The sequence below is a fragment of the Anser anser genome (genome assembly GCF_964211835.1).
Source record: "Anser anser genome assembly, chromosome: 19".
NCBI classification, from domain to species: Eukaryota; Metazoa; Chordata; class Aves; order Anseriformes; family Anatidae; genus Anser; species Anser anser.
The window spans coordinates 6,784,744-6,803,656 of NC_139740.1; the positions used below are offsets into that span (position 1 = coordinate 6,784,744).

Sequence of the window (18,913 nt, forward strand, 5' to 3'; positions counted from 1 at the left end):
TCATGATCCCCCTGAGAGAGATCTAGGGAGAGGCAGCTCTCGTCTCTGAAATGTTTCACAAAGTCTGTCTCTTGCTGGCTTTTTTTGGCAAGAGAGACCCTGATTTAGCATGAGGTTTTAAAAGTGGGGAATGTGAAACAGCTGCTCTGGTTGTAAGCAAGCCAGGAGCTGAGAGGAGGGCAAGGCCCATGGGTGTTTCACTTGCAGACGTTGGCTAACAGGAGACTTTTCTTTTTAATTGGCATCAGGAAGATCTTTTGGGGCTTGGGATCCCAAATGCCAGCCCCGAGAGCTTGGGTCCAAAGGGTGCCTGCACTGTGAGGCCTTGAGGGTGGTGTTGAAGGAAGGGGCAGAGGAAACTGCAGGGCTTTGGGAGAGGTGTAAGAGGATGAGGCTTCTATGTGTCTCTGCGTGGACTTGTAGAAGGATTTAAAATACCCCAAACCCTACAGCCCACTGATTTCAAGGGGCATGTCAGCTGTATGGCTCGGTGTGCCCCAGCCTGGAGTACCCCAAGGTGTGTCCCATCCTCATGTGCTACCTGGAGCAGCAGTGGGGTCAGGACACCTTGGGACTGGCACCTTACAAAGGCAATCTACCTGGGGTGAGATGAATTGCTGCCTGGAAGGGCTGGTTCTCAGCTCATCACAAAGGCAGTGAGGATGATTTGTCTCCCACTTGGATGTTGGTGCCAAGGTATAAAAGTCACTCCTATAGTCTCTCCTAGAGACCTGACCTGGACAGAGTCTTGGAGAGGGGCTCATCCAGCCCATGTTCACCTTTCTGGCCATCAGATGCTGTGGCAGAAGATACAAGAAACCTATGATCCTCCCGGAGAGGAGGCTTTTCCTGGTTAGGATGCAGAAGGTTTTATCCTTTTCATTAGATGAGTATTCAAATAATTTAACAGTGGATGTTCTCATTCTTCATATAACAGTGGAGTTGTTTTTGTGGCTCTAATGCTCTCATGACCTCAATAATATCTTCTGTGAGTGCGTTTGTCAGGTTAATTATGCATTAAGTTTGCATAAGGCTTTTCCTTTTTTAATCAGTTTTAAACCTGCTGCCTTCAGATGTGCTGGTGCTGTCAGGAGGGTTGGTAGTAGGACCGCTCCCACCTTCATATCCTGCTGTTTCTTTTGTACCCCCTTAGTCGCCTTTATTTGTGACCTTGCCAAATAAGCAGTCCTGAGACTTCTGGCTGTTTCTCTTTTTTTCTGGAGATCTGTCTTCTTTCTCTTTGCTTACCTCCTGGTTTTATCTTTGATTTCTTAATTTCCTTTTGAGGAGGACAAGCTGTAGCTTTCCTTCTCTGCAGACTAACACACCTTGCAAGTAAGGGTTATTGTAAGGTCAAAGAAGCGAGTTGGGTAATGCTGGGTTCTTTCTTCAAGGCAAGCATTTGTTTGCAAAGTAACTTGGCAGTCTTGTGTATTTTGGATTTAGGCATCCTGGTGTATAAGCCAAAGCTAACAGGCATTAATTAGCTGGAGGACTGGGACCGTAATGAGGGCAGTCACTCATATAAGTTGGCACTTTTACTTTAAATGCAAGTGGTTAAAGTGTGCTGAAAACGTCAGTGTTAAAAGATATTATATAAATAACATGCTCTGGGTGAGAGTTAGGGAGGCAGTCAGGAGAAGGAGTAACAGCCAGGTTGCTGGTGCAGCGGTGCCCTGTACCTCCTTTCTATAGCAGGAAAAAGTGGTTTTAAAACCATGGCATAGGGAAGGATGGTGTGAATTGGAAGACTTTTTCTGGCATATTGGGAAATGCACAGGGAAATTCTGTCCCTGGAGGATCCCGAAAAGATCGTCTGTGAAGGTAATGACTCTGGGTTGGAGAAATATCTCAAGGTCCTGAGTGTGCAGCCCAGTAGTATTTAATGGGGATCCCATAAAGCACCCCTGAGACCCTGCTGGGCTCAGGACTGAGCTCCTTCAGGTGGGGCCTGCATGGCGGAGAAGCTCTGAGCAAAGCCCCACGGGAGGTGAGGTTGAACACCAGCATGGCGTAGCTGGGGCCAGGGACACTTGGACACCATGCCCCAAAACCAGAGACGAATCCATGGAGTGGATTTGGGCATTGTTGTACCTTTAGGTCACAGTCCTGGGGTGGGCGTGTAAAATGGGAGGAGGAAGAAAGCAGTCAGCTCCCAGATTCGGGATACCTGGCAGGGCACCCTGGTGATGCCCGGAGCATCTCTGGAGCAGGAGATTCGGGACCGGCCTGCATTTGGGAAAGCCGTGGTGCTGAGCGCTCACTGTCACACGTGGGCTCCGCTACCAGCTGAGCAAGGCCTGGCGTATCTGGGTCCCCACTGAGATCGTGTTCCAGGTCAGGGTCTGGCCGGCTGGGACTGCTGAGCATGAAGCCAAAGCTCACCTCTGAGCTGCACGGGGGTGCTGTAGCCTGTGTGTGACCTGGCAGCTTTGTGTGGAGGCTGTGCGTGGCAATTAGCACTGGCCACCACTGTCACTTGCAGGTTTTAACCATTTTTCCCCTTCTCAGAGACCAAACTGTCTGTAATGATGGCCAGGACCTTTTTCTCTGGGTGATGTGTGGTGGATGGGAGTGCAGAATGCAAACCAAACCTAAGCATCGTGCTTTGCTGCCCTCAGTTAAGAAGCTTAACATTTTAGCTAGCTATGTGCAGACAACCTCCGCACACAAACCAGTCCCCCGGCGTCGCTCGCTCCAAGCTCCACCACTAACCTCTCCCGAGCGAGCCCCTTCTGAGCGGCCATTTTGGGGTGTGCGGAGTCGATTTGGTATTCGGCCTCCGTGGTGAGAGAAGATGGCGACGCGGAGCCGCGGGCGCTGCTCCTGCTCCGTGTATCCCGGCGGACGGCCGGGTGCCGCGGTGCCTTCTGGCGAGCAAAGGCACCGAGGAACAAACGTGCGGCGGCCCCTCCTCGGGTGATGTCTGCAGCACCAGGACCCCCGCCTCCCGCCCCCTTCGTGCGCGTCTTCTCTTAATTAATTAACGCCGCATTCATCACCGCTTAATTCCTGTTTCCGTAGCACCCGGGGAGGGGGGCTGTCGGTGCAGGCGGGCGCTGAGGTGGTCCAGAGCTGCCAGCCTCGTCAAGGAGCTTAATTAGCCCCTGGGATGGTGTGGGGTTGTTTTCTGCAGCCCCGTAATGCCCAGTTTCAAACTGGTTTCCTGCCCACTAGTGCAGAGTCTGTGCTGAGAAAATGTGCCCCCGTCCCTCTGAGGCTGGTCTGTGAATGTTTGGGGAAAGGTGATCCGCGGCTGCCTGGGATAAAACATCCTGAATCGGCCATTTTTGTGTGGTGAGGGAAGGGAAGCAGAGCACAAGGTGCTGCTTCTGTGGGGTTGGTCCTGGGGTCTCGGCGCATGGGATGGTAAGGCTGCGTGCCGGGATGTAAAGGATCCAGTGCAACCTTCTCTGCTCAGAGCTGCCACTGCTGGGCTGCCCTTTCCTTTATTTTTTTCCCCTTAACCATGACCTGTAGGTGCTCCTGGTGCCTCTTTCCGACCTTGCCCCATGGCCTTGATGGGGCCCGTGGCTGCAAAGCCACCTGGGGCAGCTGCACGGCACGGCTGGGCAAAACAGGCGACAAACGGGCAGTGAGAGCTGCCGTGGTGCTTTCAGGAGGCACACGCAGAGCACCAGGCAAACAGGGCTGAATGCAATCCATGGAGTACAGAACAAATACGACTTCTGGAGCGGTCTGGAAAGGCAGCTGAAATGCTTGTCAGTATCGCTTTCTGGTGTGAATTAGATGTTAGAAGGACACCTTCCTATTTTTTGGGGGTTTCTCCCCATCTCTGAACAGATGCGTGTGCTGATGCCCGTGCAAATCCCATCCACCGGGCACCGTAAGGCGGAACTGCCCAACCCATGCCCGGGGAGAGAAGGTGGAGGGGGAACAAAAGCTGCAAACCCACCGTGACGCCGAGCCGGGCTCGGTGCCAGGGGTTTGGGGTGCCGTGCGTCCCCCCCGGGGGCACGGGGTGGCGGGTGTCCCCCCCCCGAGAGCGCGTGCTGCCGCGGGGTGCCACGGCGCCCTGCCCACCGCCAGGCAGGACCGCGGCATCGCCGCTCCGGCAGCCCGACGCACGCCCGTCCCGCGTGACTCGCATACGCAATGCAGCCATGCTTAACGAGCGTGAGTAATTATGCCAGGCGGAGGGTTGGGGCGTGGGGGGTGGTTGGGGTTGGGTGTGTTGTTATTTTGCGTTTTCTCCTATTTTTTCCCCCCCCTTTCCGTTCTTCTTCTCTCCCCCCCGCCCTTTTTTCCCACCCCCAGCCCGCGGCGTTGAACCTTGGCCACCTCCTTGGCGGTGGCTTCGGGCGGGCCGGGGCCGCGGGGGTCAGTTGGCACAGCAACTGCTGCTCGGGGACAAAAGGAGGCTTTTGCAGCGACAGTAGCAGCTGCCAGCCAGAATAGCAAATCCGCGCGACTTGGCACCACTCCAGCTTCCTTGAGGGTTGCAGAGGGATGGTATGTTGGAGGGTAAGACTAGCTAATTAATCTTCCGGCAGGGAACAATGTAATATCAGACAATTACAAAGACAGAATGAAATTACTATAGTGGGAAGGCTGGCATACGAATTTCTCAAAGGGTCCATCCCTCACCCGCTGCCGTGGTACTTTATATGCGGGAAAGGCGCCGACTGTACATGCGCTTTTCTGTTGTGTGGGGTTTTTCTGTATGAATTGAATTATATGCTTGAGGAGGGGCAAGGGGATCCGGGCTCGATTGCAGGAGCTTTTGAGGAGCAAAAGGCAGAAAGAGTCATTCCAAGCAGAAAGGTTCCCCGTCAACCTGTCGGTGCGTCGCTGATGCTGTGGGCTTACGGGGTTGGGTTTTTTTCCTGTTCTTTTTTTAATGATCGCGCTGTGATGCCTGATGACAAGAGGTTTTGGGAGGGGGGTCTGGCTGCCAAGCAGAGGGGAGAGTCATTTCCTTCATCCTTCCAGCATGGAGAAGCCCTCGAAGAGGTTTGGGAGCTGCTGAAAGTTATTGGGGAAACACACCTACCAGCTCAGCAGTGGTAATTGCCGATAATTAGCTGTAATCACTGCTACCTACAGTTGGGACGCTGTGATGAATAGGGCAGTACAAGCCGCATGGTGCAGGCTCCCCGTCTGTTTATTTGCAGTGGGGAAAGAATTAGGAAAGTCTCATTTATTCTGGAGCACAGGAAAACATCGGTGGGAGCTCAGCCTGTGCAGCATTAGCATAGGAAACCCCTCCTCCTCCTCCTCCTCTTCCTTGCAGGGCGTCAGGGATAAGCTAATGACTCTCCTCCCTCCGCATCCCTCTCCCAGGATGAGGCTTAATGCGGCGGGATCTGTGACTGTCATTAAAACCCAACGTGAGAACAGGATTGTTCCAATTCTCTGCAGTGCTGGGGCCAGGAGGGGGGCCGGGATGGGACACGGGGACGTGGCCGTGAGCCTCTCTGAGCCAGGAGAGGGCTTGGAGCAGCTCCAGCTCGGTGGCTCTGCCTCCTAAGGAATCTGAGCGGGTTTTTGTTTGGTGCCTCCACCGATCAGATGGTGCAGAGCTGGTGCTTAAGCACTGCTGCAAGCCCCCTCCTGCCCTTCTTGGCGGCTGCGCTGTCGCTGGAGCTCTCGCAAAGCTTAGGCTGAATGAGATTTTATATTTCAGGCATTGCCAGCGCCAAGTGTTGGGCTGGCAGGCTGGGACCTCTTTCCCGAGTTATAGGTTATCGGGAGCTGGATGCTGCCCGGTCCTTGTTCTGCACCCTGAACGGCATCCTGGTGGGTGCCCGTCGTGGGGGTGTGAAGGTAATACATGAACAATGATTCAGCTGGATTTAGGATTGGGTGTTGCTCCTAACGGGAAGCAGTGGTGCTTAGCCCCCATTGGGATGGCACTGGGAACCCGTGGCAGGCTGGGCTTGCCCTGTCCAGGCCCCTCGTTCAGGCCCAGCTCTGTCTCAGGCTCTGCGCACATCCATCCCGCTCCAGCAGCGCTCTCCCGAGCAGAAGATGGCCTGAACCACTTCCTCGTCACTGACTGACACCAGAGATGTTGCTGTAAATTAATGACTGCATCTTCTTGGCTATGCTTCAAAGTTTTCGCTTTATGAATTTTTTATGGAGCTCTCTTTACGCAGGAAGCCTGTAGTACTGAATTTTTACCTTTTAAAGCCATACAACAGTAAGAACAAAGCTTTCACGTTCCGTTGACTGAATGAAGGCCACCCATTGTGGTCCTGCTCGTGTTGATGCTGTGGCACCAAGATGGCCAGCACAGGTGGGCACATGGAAACGTTTGTGCTAACGGGCACTGAGACCTGAAGCTGCGAGCCCCGGAGCTGCTGAGGCTCCCCCGTACATCAGGGTGTCTCTCGCCTCGAGTCCTGCTGAGCCTCTCCAAGTCAACCTCCGGAGTTGGGAAATTTAATTTGTAATAAATCTGCATTACAGTACAAGTAAATCTGCTCCAGTGGCTATAAAAATTAATTCCTGATCCTAAACATTATTATATAGCTTTCAAAATGAATTGACTGTGGTTGGTACCATAGTATGTGCCATTATTGGTAATTAGTGTAACAAAATAACATTGCTGTAATATTTCCTGTCTGCCCCTCCCCCAGTTGGGAGCCATTTCCTATTAGGGAATCAGAATTGCAAATGCAAGGCTTGTATGCAAACCGCTCGCTTTGATTTCTTTTTGTGTGTGTAGGGAGACGATCTGCTCCTCTCTGCGTCTTGGGGCCTGGTTTTCCTGGGAGCTTTTTCTTCGGAAAAAGCTGTAGGTCGGGACAGGGCACCGCTGAAACGCGGAGCTGGAGGGTGCTGGTCCCTGCCCTGCTGCCTCTGGGGCTCCTCAGAGCTTTAGCTTGTGCTCACTTGTTTCTGAGGCTGCTTACTGTCTCCTAGGGTCTGGCTTTCGTGTTGGCTTGCTGATGATGTGGATCTTGATGGTGAGATCCACTGTACCCCTGTTGGCTCCATCTCAAAGCTCGGATTGCCCTAAGAGATCGGTTGGGTTGGACTGTGGAGGCACCTGAGCAGCTCCGCGCCCACGGGGAGATGGGGGCCTGGCGATTTGGGTCCCTCAGCCTGGACAGAGACCTCACCCCGCAGCCTTCGGTGCTGTCATCGCCCCCCTCAGACACGGGGACGGAGCAGGGGCAGCACCAACAAGGCACAGGTCCCTGCTCAGGCCCTGCCTCGGTCCCACTGGGGCTCCTTGTTGTGCACGTGGAGGTGCTTGCTTTCCAGAACCATCCTGGCCGTGGTTGGGCCTCCTGTCAAAGCACAAGGCAGGTTTTGGTCAGTTGTGGCCAAGGAGCAGTGGGAACAACTCGATAGGAGGTGGGATCCATCCTTCACTGTGAGCCGAGGCCTGCTCTGGGCTTCTGGGGACGAGAGCTGAATGCAGGGCTGGGTACCGAACACCTAGCAGTGTCCTTTCGAAGAGAAATGCTCCATAAATAAGCGGCCTGAGGGGAGGTAGGTATGTTCGTTGAGGGCCTGGCTCTTCCTCCCCTTCAAAGAAAACCAAGAGCGGAAGAAGGAAGGAAGAAGCTGCAAACAGAAGGGGCGGAGGCAATCAGGTTTCCTTCCCCAAGGCAAGTAATGAGCAAAGGATTTGGCTGGGCCCCTCCTTGGGGCTGCTCGAAGGCTCCTTCCTCCCTGCCCAGGAGACACCAAACCCCAGGGCTCGTCCCTGGTGTCCTGGCGGGGCCTTTTGGGGACATCGGTACTGAGCAGTGTGGTGGTGCTGACCAAAATCACTGCAGGTGCTATATTTGTAGACATTCCCAATGGATCTTTTTAACCATCCTACATTTTTCCTCCTGAATTTGAAGCTTTCAGTGTTGCCTTTCTCTGCAGCCTTGAAGGTTAGAAACTTGATTCTTACTGGGTGAAAGCTTACGTTCTCCTGTAATCTTCTGAGTCTGGATCTAGGACTTCCATATGAAATCTTCAATTCAGAAGTTAACATCTCTGCAATGAAAGCCCAGGACCAGAGAAATGGGAAGCCAAGAGGAAGGCCTGGTTCTCATGCTATCCTCAGCATGTGTGTGGTGGTATTTCTTGAGTTTTGATTACATGACAGCTTCAGAAATCTGAATATATGCCCTGGGCTTGGTCACCCCATTTATTAGAGCTGAAAAATGCAGAAACTAAGCAGTAAAACTGAGTGGTAGATATCTTTGCCAGCCTGGAAAACATTCAAGGCTTAGCTACAGTAATAATAATAATATCAGTACTGTTCTTGGCCCAGATGAGGGTGGTAAATCATAACTCCAAATTCCAGTGAGTCACAAAGGGAACAGGCTGTGCCAGCTGAAACCTTTGATTTGGTCCAAGCTGGGTTTGGTAGCTGAGCCTGGGGTTTTGTGTTTCGATTACCGTTGTACAACTGCAGTTCGCTGAAGCCTGAGGATACAAATTCCCTCCAAGCTGAGGGGATTGCGTGTTGGAAGATGATATCCTGATGACTTCAGAGCTTTCTCCAGCAGTTTTTTTTCTTATGTCAAAAGATACCGAACTGATTCAAAACAGGATTTTGCTAGGAGCGAACGGATGTGTGTGTTTTAATGTAGAAACCCCGCAGCAGCATCAGGTAGGGCCACTGCAGTGCTTTGAAGCCTCGGTCCCCATCGCTCCTGCAGGACCAGAGCAGTGCCTTGTAGCTTCCCTGTGGCTTCCCAGTGACGGCTGCTAGGCAGGGAGCAGCCTGTCAGTACTGGCCAGGAAAAACAGGATATTTTCTTCTCTTTAGTTTCCTTATTGAAGGGTCTGTATCTCAAGCGTTTGTCTGGAATGAAACATTTTGAAGCACTTTGACCAGTTTTTCCCATCCCCTTGCTTTTGAGAAAAATGCGACTTTCCTGTGATGCCAAACATCTTTCTAGCTGGAAGTTTATTTTTTCCTTTGCTGCCCCCTTCTTATGTCACTGGCAGCGAATTTTGCTGAAGTCTTTATGCACAGGCTTTGGAATGCTCAGATTTTTCATCAAAGTGAAAAGCCTCTGTTTTTCTTCGCATGCATATTTCTGCATTTCTTGGTTCTTTTCCTCCAAAACCTCTGCCTTGCCACTGCTGTGGTGGTTGCTCAGCTGTTTCAAAGGACTGATCAAAGTTATTCCAGCTTCCTTCTTGGTGTGAGCCTGATTCTTCTGTGTCTTTTAATGAATGGTATAACTTCGCAGGAGAAAATTTAAGAAAACAAAAGCAGTCGCAAGTCAGTACAGTGAATGAGTTCTTACTAAAGCTAGGCAGAAATCAGATCTGTTTGCCTGGAGAACTCTGCAATCTTTGATTTCTCAAATGAATCTAGTCTCAAAGATCAAAAAAAATCTGAAAGTGTTTTGGGTCAAATTAAATATTTTATTTCAATAAAATCAAAGTATTTCCAACACATTTCTTTGTTCATTTAATATTTTGAGATAAGCCTAAAATTATCCACAAAGTTGTTTCTCAGTGGAAAAAAGAGGTTGTTTTGTGTTTTTAATAAAATCTGAAAGTACTTTTTTCTTTTCCATTAAAAAAAAATACAGAATTTCTGTCTAAAGCTGTGTCACAGCAGCCTTTTCAAAAAGGTGTTGCCTCTGTGGGTGTCAGTCCCCTGGTGCTCCGGGGTCAAAGGTGAGCTCTTGCTGCTGCAGCATGGTCTAGAGAACTAGGTCTTCTATGTTATTTTTTCTTTTAACTCTGCTCCTGCTGCAATAGAGCTGCATAAATAGGTAAGCCCAAGGCACAATAAGTCACTGGAGCGCCTCCTGGCATTTGTGTGCAGGCCCAGTAGTTGCCCTTGGCTCTTTGAGACTTTTACTTCTTGGGGCTTGGCTGCAATTTGCTTCAGGAACATTGGCACGTGTGGCAAGGAACCTACAAATTGGTCTCGTCTTCAGTTGTGTAAATGTGGTTTTTATTCTTTGTGCTTACATGAAAAGACTTCTTATGAAATCCAGAAGGCAGCAAGGTAAGGCTGAGGGATAATGTGAGAACTTGTGGATGCTTCCAAGGGAAAAACCTCTGATCTTGGCCTGGCTTTATGTATGTGTAGATTTGTTTGCTTGAATTTTTAAAATGAGGAGATCACACTTTGTTAATATCGTTATTATGTAGAGTGCTTCCTAAAACCATGTTTGTTTGAGGCATGGTTCCTGATCTCTTGTCCAGACTTTTGATGTGGTAACTAAAAGGCTTGGCTTTTTACAGCAATAACGGGCAACGTAGTGCAGGGCAGAGACAGCGCAGATCTGTTCTCTTTAATGTGGGTCACTTACGCATGTGCCGGTCTGGTTGTATTTCTCCCCTGATGTTTGGCAAATGTGCTATTTATCTGTTTTCTTTGACTCTAAATCACTTTCTCTGCACTTGTCATCCACTTCTGCTGGTAGGTTTGCAGAAGGAAACCAGCCTTGTTTAACATCTCCACATCAACTTTCTGACAATATAGATAGATTGTTGCACTGGCAAAAATCACTCTGATTATATTGATTTTGTGCCCTCAAGCTTTTTCTTTTTTTGCTAGTTTTGCCCTCTGTTGATAGCTGCTAAAACGGATGCAGACCTCCCAGGGAGCCAGCCAGAGTCTGTGCAACTGCACCCATTGCAAATCCAAGCCCAGGTGCAATGGGCACACGTGGCAGAGCAGGAACATAATGCTACTGCAGACCCGTGCCTCCCTGGCACTCCAGCTGCTGCTGCAGCCGTGCTGGTGCCAACAGCACCCTAAATCTTAGGCAGAAGAAGTCGTCAGGTTGAGCTTCTGTCCCCGTTTAAGCCAACAGGTGACTTTGGCCCAGAGGCTTTGTGGGAGGCTGCCTGTGCTCTCAAGGCACGTGCTCAGCTTGCTGCTCGTGTGCTGTTACTGGGGCACGACCTGGCATCTCAGCCTCACCTCTGCTCGGTGGAAAGGCAGAAGCTACCAAGAGGAAGCAATTTCCCCATGCTTCAGCTGATGCAGAGCGAGGTGCTGTCTGAACGAGGGCAGGAGCAATGCAAACAATTTACTCTCCTGCTGCAAGGATGCTACAACGAGGCCCATAAATGGCCACATAAAGGGAATCCGGGTGGGAGCTGGGAATACACTGACAAACACAATTCTCCCTTAATTTAATAGAACGGTCCATTCAGCAGAGAATATATTGTAAAGCGCTCTCAGGTTGGATGGCCTCCTATTGTGTCTGGCCTTTGAAGTGCTGATTAGCTGGGCTGGGAACACGCTGATAAAAAGTTAATTTCTATTTGCTGTTGCTTTGTAATTGGATGAACACGAAAGCAATTAAATATTAAAACATACAAACAAATAACGAAGTCACTGTAATTAGCCAAAGTTTGATCACTGTCATATTTATTTAGAAGGAGATGATACGTCTCAGCAGGTGACATTTTAAATACCCTTGGCTGCTTTGGTGTTGTCTTCAGAGAATACTGAATAATGTACGGAGGATTTAATTAAACCCCATTGTAAATCAGCTGTGATGACAGGGAAGTGACAGCCACATGTTGAAAAGAGAATTAGGCCGCAGCAAGAGAGATTAATTAACTATTTTCCACGGAGTTCAACCTAGGTGGCGTGCCCCGAGCTTGTCCAAGGAAGGGAACTTCATTTCTGAGTTGCTCCGCTCGAGGCTGGAGCCGGTGTCACACCCAAGATGTCTCAGCTCCTCGAAAAGGTGGCTGCAGCTCTTCCTGTGTCTTGTGAGAGGGAAAGTGAGGCACGCAGTGCTGCTGGCTGGGTCCCAGCACCTTCCCAGCCCCTTGGTGGGACAAGGCCAGCAGCGCCAAGCCAAAACCAGCTGGGGACCTGCAGAATCCAGTCTGGCGGAGCTTTGTGTGACTGGTTTTTGATGGGCCATGCTGTTTCAGCAGCTGCTCCCAGTGCTGCTGCTCAGTAAATGTTTTTGCAGGCCGTGGGGTGGTGAAAGCTTTCTGGGCCCAGGAGGATGTGAGAGAGAGGGTGCGGGAGCACCTGAGCTGTGCCTGGCTAACAAACAGCGTTCTCAGCTGAAGGCTGTCCAGCCTGGGGTGCTCTTAATTAATTTGGTCACTTCTCCAAACACTGCTGGCTTCTGCGTGTGTGGGCTGTGGGCACAGGAGGGCGGCCCGGTGCTTGTGCAGGCTGCGGCCTGCTTCAGGGCAGGGCCTGGGAGAGCCTTTCCCCCAGGGCACCCTGAGGGGCCTGCTAGGGGAGCGCCAGCTCTGGTGCCACCTCCAAGAAGGTTCTGGAGCACACCAGGCTCTTCCTGCTCTCCTCTCAGGCAGTATTTCGATAGCACGTGAGAAAGAAAATGCATTCCCAGCTATGCCTCCGTGTGTTCGGTAAATGAAAACACTTCCGCGCAGGCGGCTGCTGCTGTGCAGCTGCTGGGGGACGGGGTTTGTCCGGCACCGAGCAGTCAAAGAAGATTAAACAGACCTAAATGTTGTAGCAACGCAGGAGGAAGTTGGGCTGAGGAACCTCAGTTCAGCAAAACGTGCTCTCCAAACCTGTCGGCAGCCCTGCGCTGGGTTTTACCCCGCCGCGCTGGGGATGTGGTTAGGCGCCCTGCGGGCTCCAGCTGTGAGATGGAAGCTTCACAACTAGAAATGGGCTGGGCAGCGGGGCTGCCGTGAGGCAGGCTGCAGAAAGCCTTGCCGGGGAAGGTGAGCGGTGCTCACAGGATGTGGTGGTGCTGTGGGAAGGCGGGGGGTGATTTGATCTTTTATTGAGCGCTCCGTACATCTCCTGGCAGGGCCATCGCTGACCGCCGGGGACCTGGTGCGAGGATGAGCCGGGCGGGTCGGTGCAGAAGAGGCCGAGGCCCATCCTGCCCAGGTAAGACGCTGCCCGCCTGGGTTAGCAGCATGCGGGCGTAGCTTTCGCTGCTGGAGATGATGATTTGCACATATGACTTTGCATTTCAAAGCCCCTCTCTCCTCCTCTCTTACCAATGAAAACTGGGAATAATTGTACACATTGCAGGAAAAAATTCATTGTATTCCCAGAGGTGTGAATTAATTGATTCAGCCCAGGAAAAAGACCTGGGCACTGTTACAGCCAGCTCCCTGAAGGCATCTCCTCAGCGTGCGGGTCTGATCAAAAATGCAAATGAGCTCTTAAGAGGAGTAAGGGATGGGAAAGGATGGAAAGTAATGAGGAAATGTAATATTGTCACGATGCAAACGAGTAGCGCTGCCTTCTCGGAATACAACAAAAAATGAGTTCTGTAGCCTGAAAGGGTCTTGCAATTCTGCCGGGTGTGAAGAGCAGAATGAAAACAGTGATGGGGATGGAAAATTCCCCTGTCAGGGCAGAATGAATGTCTGATTTGGCAGAGCCCTGGACTGGCATGATGCACCGGTCTGGGAGAGGGATTGAAGCGCTACCCCTACCAAAAAGGCCGTGGTGATGTGAGGCAGCCGCTGGCTGTGAGCCTTTCCTGGGTGGATGCCAGGACTACAGCCCGGCGTCAGGACTGTGTGGGTAGCTGTAGGTGTCAAGAAGGGATTTATCCTTTCCCTGTCCTTGTCCCTGACTTGCTGGCTGTGCTCTGGGTTGCTTTACCTTTTTCTGAAGCTTCAGAGAGTTGCTGGGCTCCTTTGAATCAGCAAGGACTACTTATTATTTAGCAATGGCCAGACCTCAATATTCTTGTGATGCTCTTGGTGTCTCTGCCTTTGGCACACTTTTACCACAGCTTCTGGTCATCTACTGCAAGCCTGCAGCCTGCCAGAGGTGTGTTCAGAAGTGTTTTGTGGCGGGTTGTTGTGACAAAGATGATCCATAGGGAGCATGTAACTAACTGCCCCGGTTTGTCCCTTCGAGGCAATTATTTAGGCTGTATGTGCAGTCTGTGGTGAGAGAATGCCATCCCAGAAGGAAGCATCGCTCCTGGGGGCTGTCTCTGCAGGCATTAAGGCTGCCTGCATGCTTGCAGTAGACTTGCTAGACACAATGTCAAACGCAGGAAAACTTCTTTTCAGATGAACTCCAGCACGGCAGGGTTCCCAGCCACTGTGGGAGGTGGCACTGGGCACAGTTGGGAAAGCTGCAGGCTCGTAGCCGGCTGCGGAGGCTGTCAGAGCAGTGCTCGGAAAGCACCGAAAGCTTTGGTTCCCAAAGCTCTGAGAAATGGGACCTTCCTGCATCCCAAACAGAGCACCCCACCATGCTGTGCCCGTCTGATTTTATTGTGGCCATGCCCAAGTTCCCCATCTGTACAAGAATAATTCCACCATTCCTCGCAGGGCTGTTGTAAGGCAAATTAATGTTTGCGAAGCACTCAGATACTATGATAATAAATGCTGTGAAAGCCCAGGAGAAAATTAATAGCTCATTATTTAGAGCAGGACTTCAATAGCATGCCATGCACAGGACATGGAGCTACATATTGAGTGATGAGGATAAAGAAAAATATTGAATAGCTGCTCATTAAGAGAGCACTATCCATCTGGTGTATGAAAGGGGGCTTTTTCGTGCAGAAAGTGGTCCCTGACCACGTCATTACAAAGCGTGTTCTGATGCATTTATGCAAGGGACTGGGCTTGTGTTGTGTGCAGTCCAGGCTCTGGCATTTTTCTACTTCCAAGTGCTTGACTGCAACCTGACTGCTCTTTTAACACTGGGGTTGGGTTTAATATATAGCAAAGAGAGAAAAATGCCAGTAGATGGCACTCAAGAATATGGAGCATCATTCTCGGGTGTGTGGGACCAATAAAATGCGTTGTGCCACAAATGGCTTCCTCTGCGCAGCTCTCTGTATCAGCTCCTTTTTACCCTTTCTGGTCTGGAAGTTTGATGATGCCCAGAGCAGAGGAAGAACAAGAATGTGAAGCAGGAGTTGTTAGGTGGTCCGTGCTCTTCCCTGATCTCAATTTTCTTTTTCCCCTTTGGTTTTAAATTACTTAGCAGTCTAAAAATCCTGGGCCACGCTCTCCTCAGCTGACCCTTTTTCTGCTTTGCTTACAGCTTGTCTGTAAAATGAGATGAGAACTTAATTTGAAAGCTGAAGTTAATTGACCTAAATAAACTAAGAGCCTTCTGTTGGCTTTATGGGGGGGAAAATGCATAGCCCCCGCTCTCCTCAAACAGCAGAAAGGCTTTCACGGTGCAGCCTCAAGCTGCTGCTGTTTACTGACGGTTACTTGTGGTATGGTACTGACTAGAGAGCCCTGAGATGAGGAAGGTGTGCTCGGCACTGAGGCGAGGAGGCAGCACCAGCCTGGAGCAGTGGGGTTTGAGTAGGGAAGATGGGTTGGGGTTGCGAATCAAAATGATGGAAGGCTCTGGCTGCAGACCCCTGCGGCAACACAAAGTGAGCCCTGTAGCTGCAGGAAGGTCTCCCTCTGTCTGATCTGATGCTCGAGCATCTGATCTGATGCCCTGTCAGGAGTAGACCCGCTTCCAGCTGGGGAGTGTGTTGGGAAAGCATCTAGTCCTGGTACTGCTGCCTGAGCCTGACCTTTGAGATCAGGGCTGACGGTTCTGTGACAGCACTCTGCTCTGGGAGGGCAGCCTCGGGCCAGGACTGGTGCCCAGCTCTCACCCATGTGCCGAGCTCTGCTGTGAGAAGCCCAGTTCTGCTGTGCTGACACGACTCCAGTTTCCCTGGGCAAGCCGAAGAGCAGGTGCTCTCGTACCAGCATAGCTGGATTCAGTGCTAGTGAAACCAGCTGAAAGCAGGATGAGTAGGGCCGTGTCCATACCTATGTCAGCACAGTGATTTAAAATGCTCTTTGGCTGCATTCATGGTATTTTCTAATCTAGACAAGTCCCGTGTCTAGGCTGAGGGATGTTCTGCTGGTAAGCGTGGAGGAGAGGGTGAGCAGAAGGGCCCAGTCATCCTGCGGCCCCTGGGAAAGGCTGCAGGGCTGGGCGCTGGGCAGGAGCAGCAGAACTTTTTGGTTTTACCTCAAGTCTGCTGGTAACCTGTCATGGGAGCTTGGTCAGACGGGCTAGCCACTTCCCTTCTCTGCTGCAGTCTTCTCTTCTAAAGTAGCTTTGCTGGCAGCCTGGTTCCTTTGCAAAAGCCCTTGGAGCTCTGCGAATGAGATTTCCCCGCTTTACACGTTGTTAGGCGATTGATTCCCAGTGGGAAAAAACTCAAAGCGGGACAATAATGAGCTCACAGATTTAGCTCCAAAACAGATGTTTGGGTATGACACTTCACGAACACTTCGGGTTTCAGCCAAACCTCTCCCCTTTTGGCAACTTGCAGGAGCTGGGTGGGAGGCGGCAGCGGCAGGAGCCCTCTTGCGGCAAATGCTGAGCGTGCCTGAGGTCTTGTACCGGTGGCTTGGGCGTGTGGTTAGAGAAGAGAAATTGAGTTAAATACATGTCTGTGTGTCCAGGAATAACCAACTGAACAGTGATTTTCTGTTTCTAAAGCCCCACTGCTCTAGTGTGACGCAGTAGCAGCAAATGATGTTGCTTTGCTTGTGGAAAAGCAAACACTGCTGAAGAATTGCTGGCGCACTTCAAGACTAGGTAGGAAAAGGGGTTTGAGGTGACCTTGCTGGCAGGTTAGCTTGGTGCTAACCCTCACATCCCCAAAATCCTGCTGGGGAAGGTGCTGGCACCGCAGTGCGGCAGGAGGAGAGGTCTGTTTGTCCTGGCAGCCCGGGTGTGGAGATGCCTGGCAGAGGAATTGCGTTGTGTTGGAGCAAGGGGATATTGGGAACCGTCCGAATGGCCTCTGCTTCAGCTTTGGTTTGGGTGGCAGATATTTCTTTGCACAAGCAGAGTGGGAAGGGAGCAGCTAGGCTGCAGGATGCTTACCCAGGACCCTGAGGATGGCTTTCTTGCCTAGTCAGTGCTGTTCTGGTTTTACTACTGAAACATGCTGGGAAAGAGGGTGATCACAGCAGAGTTGGTCTGGGATGTACAAGTCGGCTCGTGACTTTGTTCAGATAGAGCTCTGGGCTGTTTTTCAGGTGTGGTCTGATGGCAGGAGCTCAGTTTGAGCTAGAATTTGCTTAATAACCTGTTACCTGAGTACCAGGGTGAATGCTCAGGGCTAAGGCAAATGCCCTGCGGGGGTGCAGAAAAGATCAGTTGTGCAGTGTGACCCTGAGACCTCCCGGCAGCCTCCCCCCCCTTCAGGTTTATGTACTTGGAAGTCCCTTGGCTGGGGGACACGAGATCCCAGATGTGGATGCTGGCCAAGCAGCATGTTTTGTTGTGCATCCCCTGAATCACAACAGAAAGGCAGCCAGACACAACCCCAGGCTGTTTTGGGGGCCAACAGCCTGATGCATGCACAGGTACCACCCTGTGTCTGTGGCAGGGATGTATTGGAGCTACCTGTGAGTTTGGAGACCTCAGGGCTGCTGCCTTTTCACCAGGAGCCATCATTTCTCCCTTTCCATCGTCTGCTGGGACAAGCTCTTGCTTGTGGCCCCCATTCCCTGGCTGGATTTCTTTTCCTGCTGCCTGACAATGGCTTCTCTACAAAATGGAGGCAACATCTGCATCCAGACTGTCACTTCTCCCCTGTGTTGTTACAAGAGTGGAATGAAAACGACCAGTGTTAGGTAACGTTGTCTGCTTGAAAAGCTGGGCCAGGACTGGTACCTGTTGCTGCAGGGACATCTCCTTTGATGGTAATTGGAACAATTAAAGCCCACTGTAATGAAGGCGAAATCGCTGGCCGGGGAATGTCGCATCAGATAGCAGCAGCAAACAGATGTTCCCCACTACATTTACTCTCTAAGTGGAAGTACAACAGATGCAAAACAGCATTAAAATGGTATCATGGCTGTAAATACTGCTTCTAATTAGTGCACCAGGTAATGTCGATCACAACAATCCAGATTTCTCCCAAGGATGCTCTGCAAACAGGCAGGATGTACAAAGACTTTTTTTAAAAAAAAAAAAGACTTCTTGTTTTTTCTTCCCCCTTTAATTCAACATATGTAAGTTTGCTCGCTCAGGGCAGCAGAGGAGAGTGTCACAGCCTCTCTGCCTGGCGTATCTTTGGCACATAGTGCTGAGAATAAACAAGGAGACGGGAACAGAGCATTAAATGCAGAGATTTGGGGATGGGGAGAGGTGGGTGGAGGAGGAATGAGAGTAGCATGAGCATGGAGGGAAAGAGGGGAACAGAAGTGAAGAGATTACGAGAGACAGCACAAGTGATGGGGAGAGAAAATAGCACTGCAGTATCCTCAGCTGTCCCCTTAGTTATGGGGCTTGTGGCGTCAGTGGTGGGATTTTGTAGCTTTGGATTTGAATTCACTGAGGCTGGGTGTTGGCTGTCAGGTGCTTGGTGTTGGCATCATCCTGCTGGGACTTGGGCTTGTGCAGGGACCTGAGCCGTGGAGCCAAGCTAAGAGACAGCTTGGTCTGGGATATCGGGAAGGACATGACACCCCTTGGAGAGGAGATATAAGTTAGCACAGGCACTCCGAGGTCTGCACCAGCAGCCTGCCTGGACTGAGCGACCGCTTTCCTAACAGAGCACCGATTGGAGACTCCTGTGTTGCTGTAGCAGGCTGGGCATGTTTTGTGGGGAAAATGCAGATTAGAAAGAGCTGTTTGGAGCCTGAACATACTATACAAGAGAAATTGCATTTCCTATTCTTTCTTCCTGCAAGTACTTTTCTACCTTTTTTGCTCTATGTGCTGTTGATGGCTGCTGTGACTAACATGTAGGTGCTGAGCTGAGGACCTTCGGGACAGCCAAATATTACATGCAGGCATGGAGATCAGTGGGTTTTACCTGTCCAGGGCTTCTCTTGGGTGACGATGTGTTAGGGATAATTTTGGAGGTGATGGTCAGCTTCTGTTCATGCTCTGGAGCCTGCTTGTCCACTCACCTGCCTGCAGCCCTTCACACCAAGCTGAAGCAGCAGAAAGTGCTGTGACCCCTTGGGGGGTGTGGGGAAGGGGGCGGCCTTTTGGCTGGCTGGGGACAGGAGGAGGTAACAGGCTGGGCTTGGCTGGGGCATGCAATGGGGT

General features: G+C 51.1%; 1 protein-coding gene across 16 annotated transcripts in view; it reads left to right on the plus strand.

Moving 5' to 3' along the window:
* The window catches only part of TNRC6C (trinucleotide repeat containing adaptor 6C), a 298,323-nt gene that overhangs the window by 3,374 nt on the left and 276,036 nt on the right, over nt 1-18,913 (plus strand). For 15 of the 16 annotated variants that reach the window (XM_083804806.1, XM_083804794.1, XM_083804795.1 and 12 more), the window contains exon 2: nt 12,708-12,790. The gene's annotated coding sequence lies outside the window, so the exon portion shown is untranslated. Of the gene's footprint in view, nt 1-4,114; nt 4,138-12,707; nt 12,791-18,913 lie in introns of those variants that run through there. The other variant, XM_083804805.1, reaches the window with a different exon arrangement.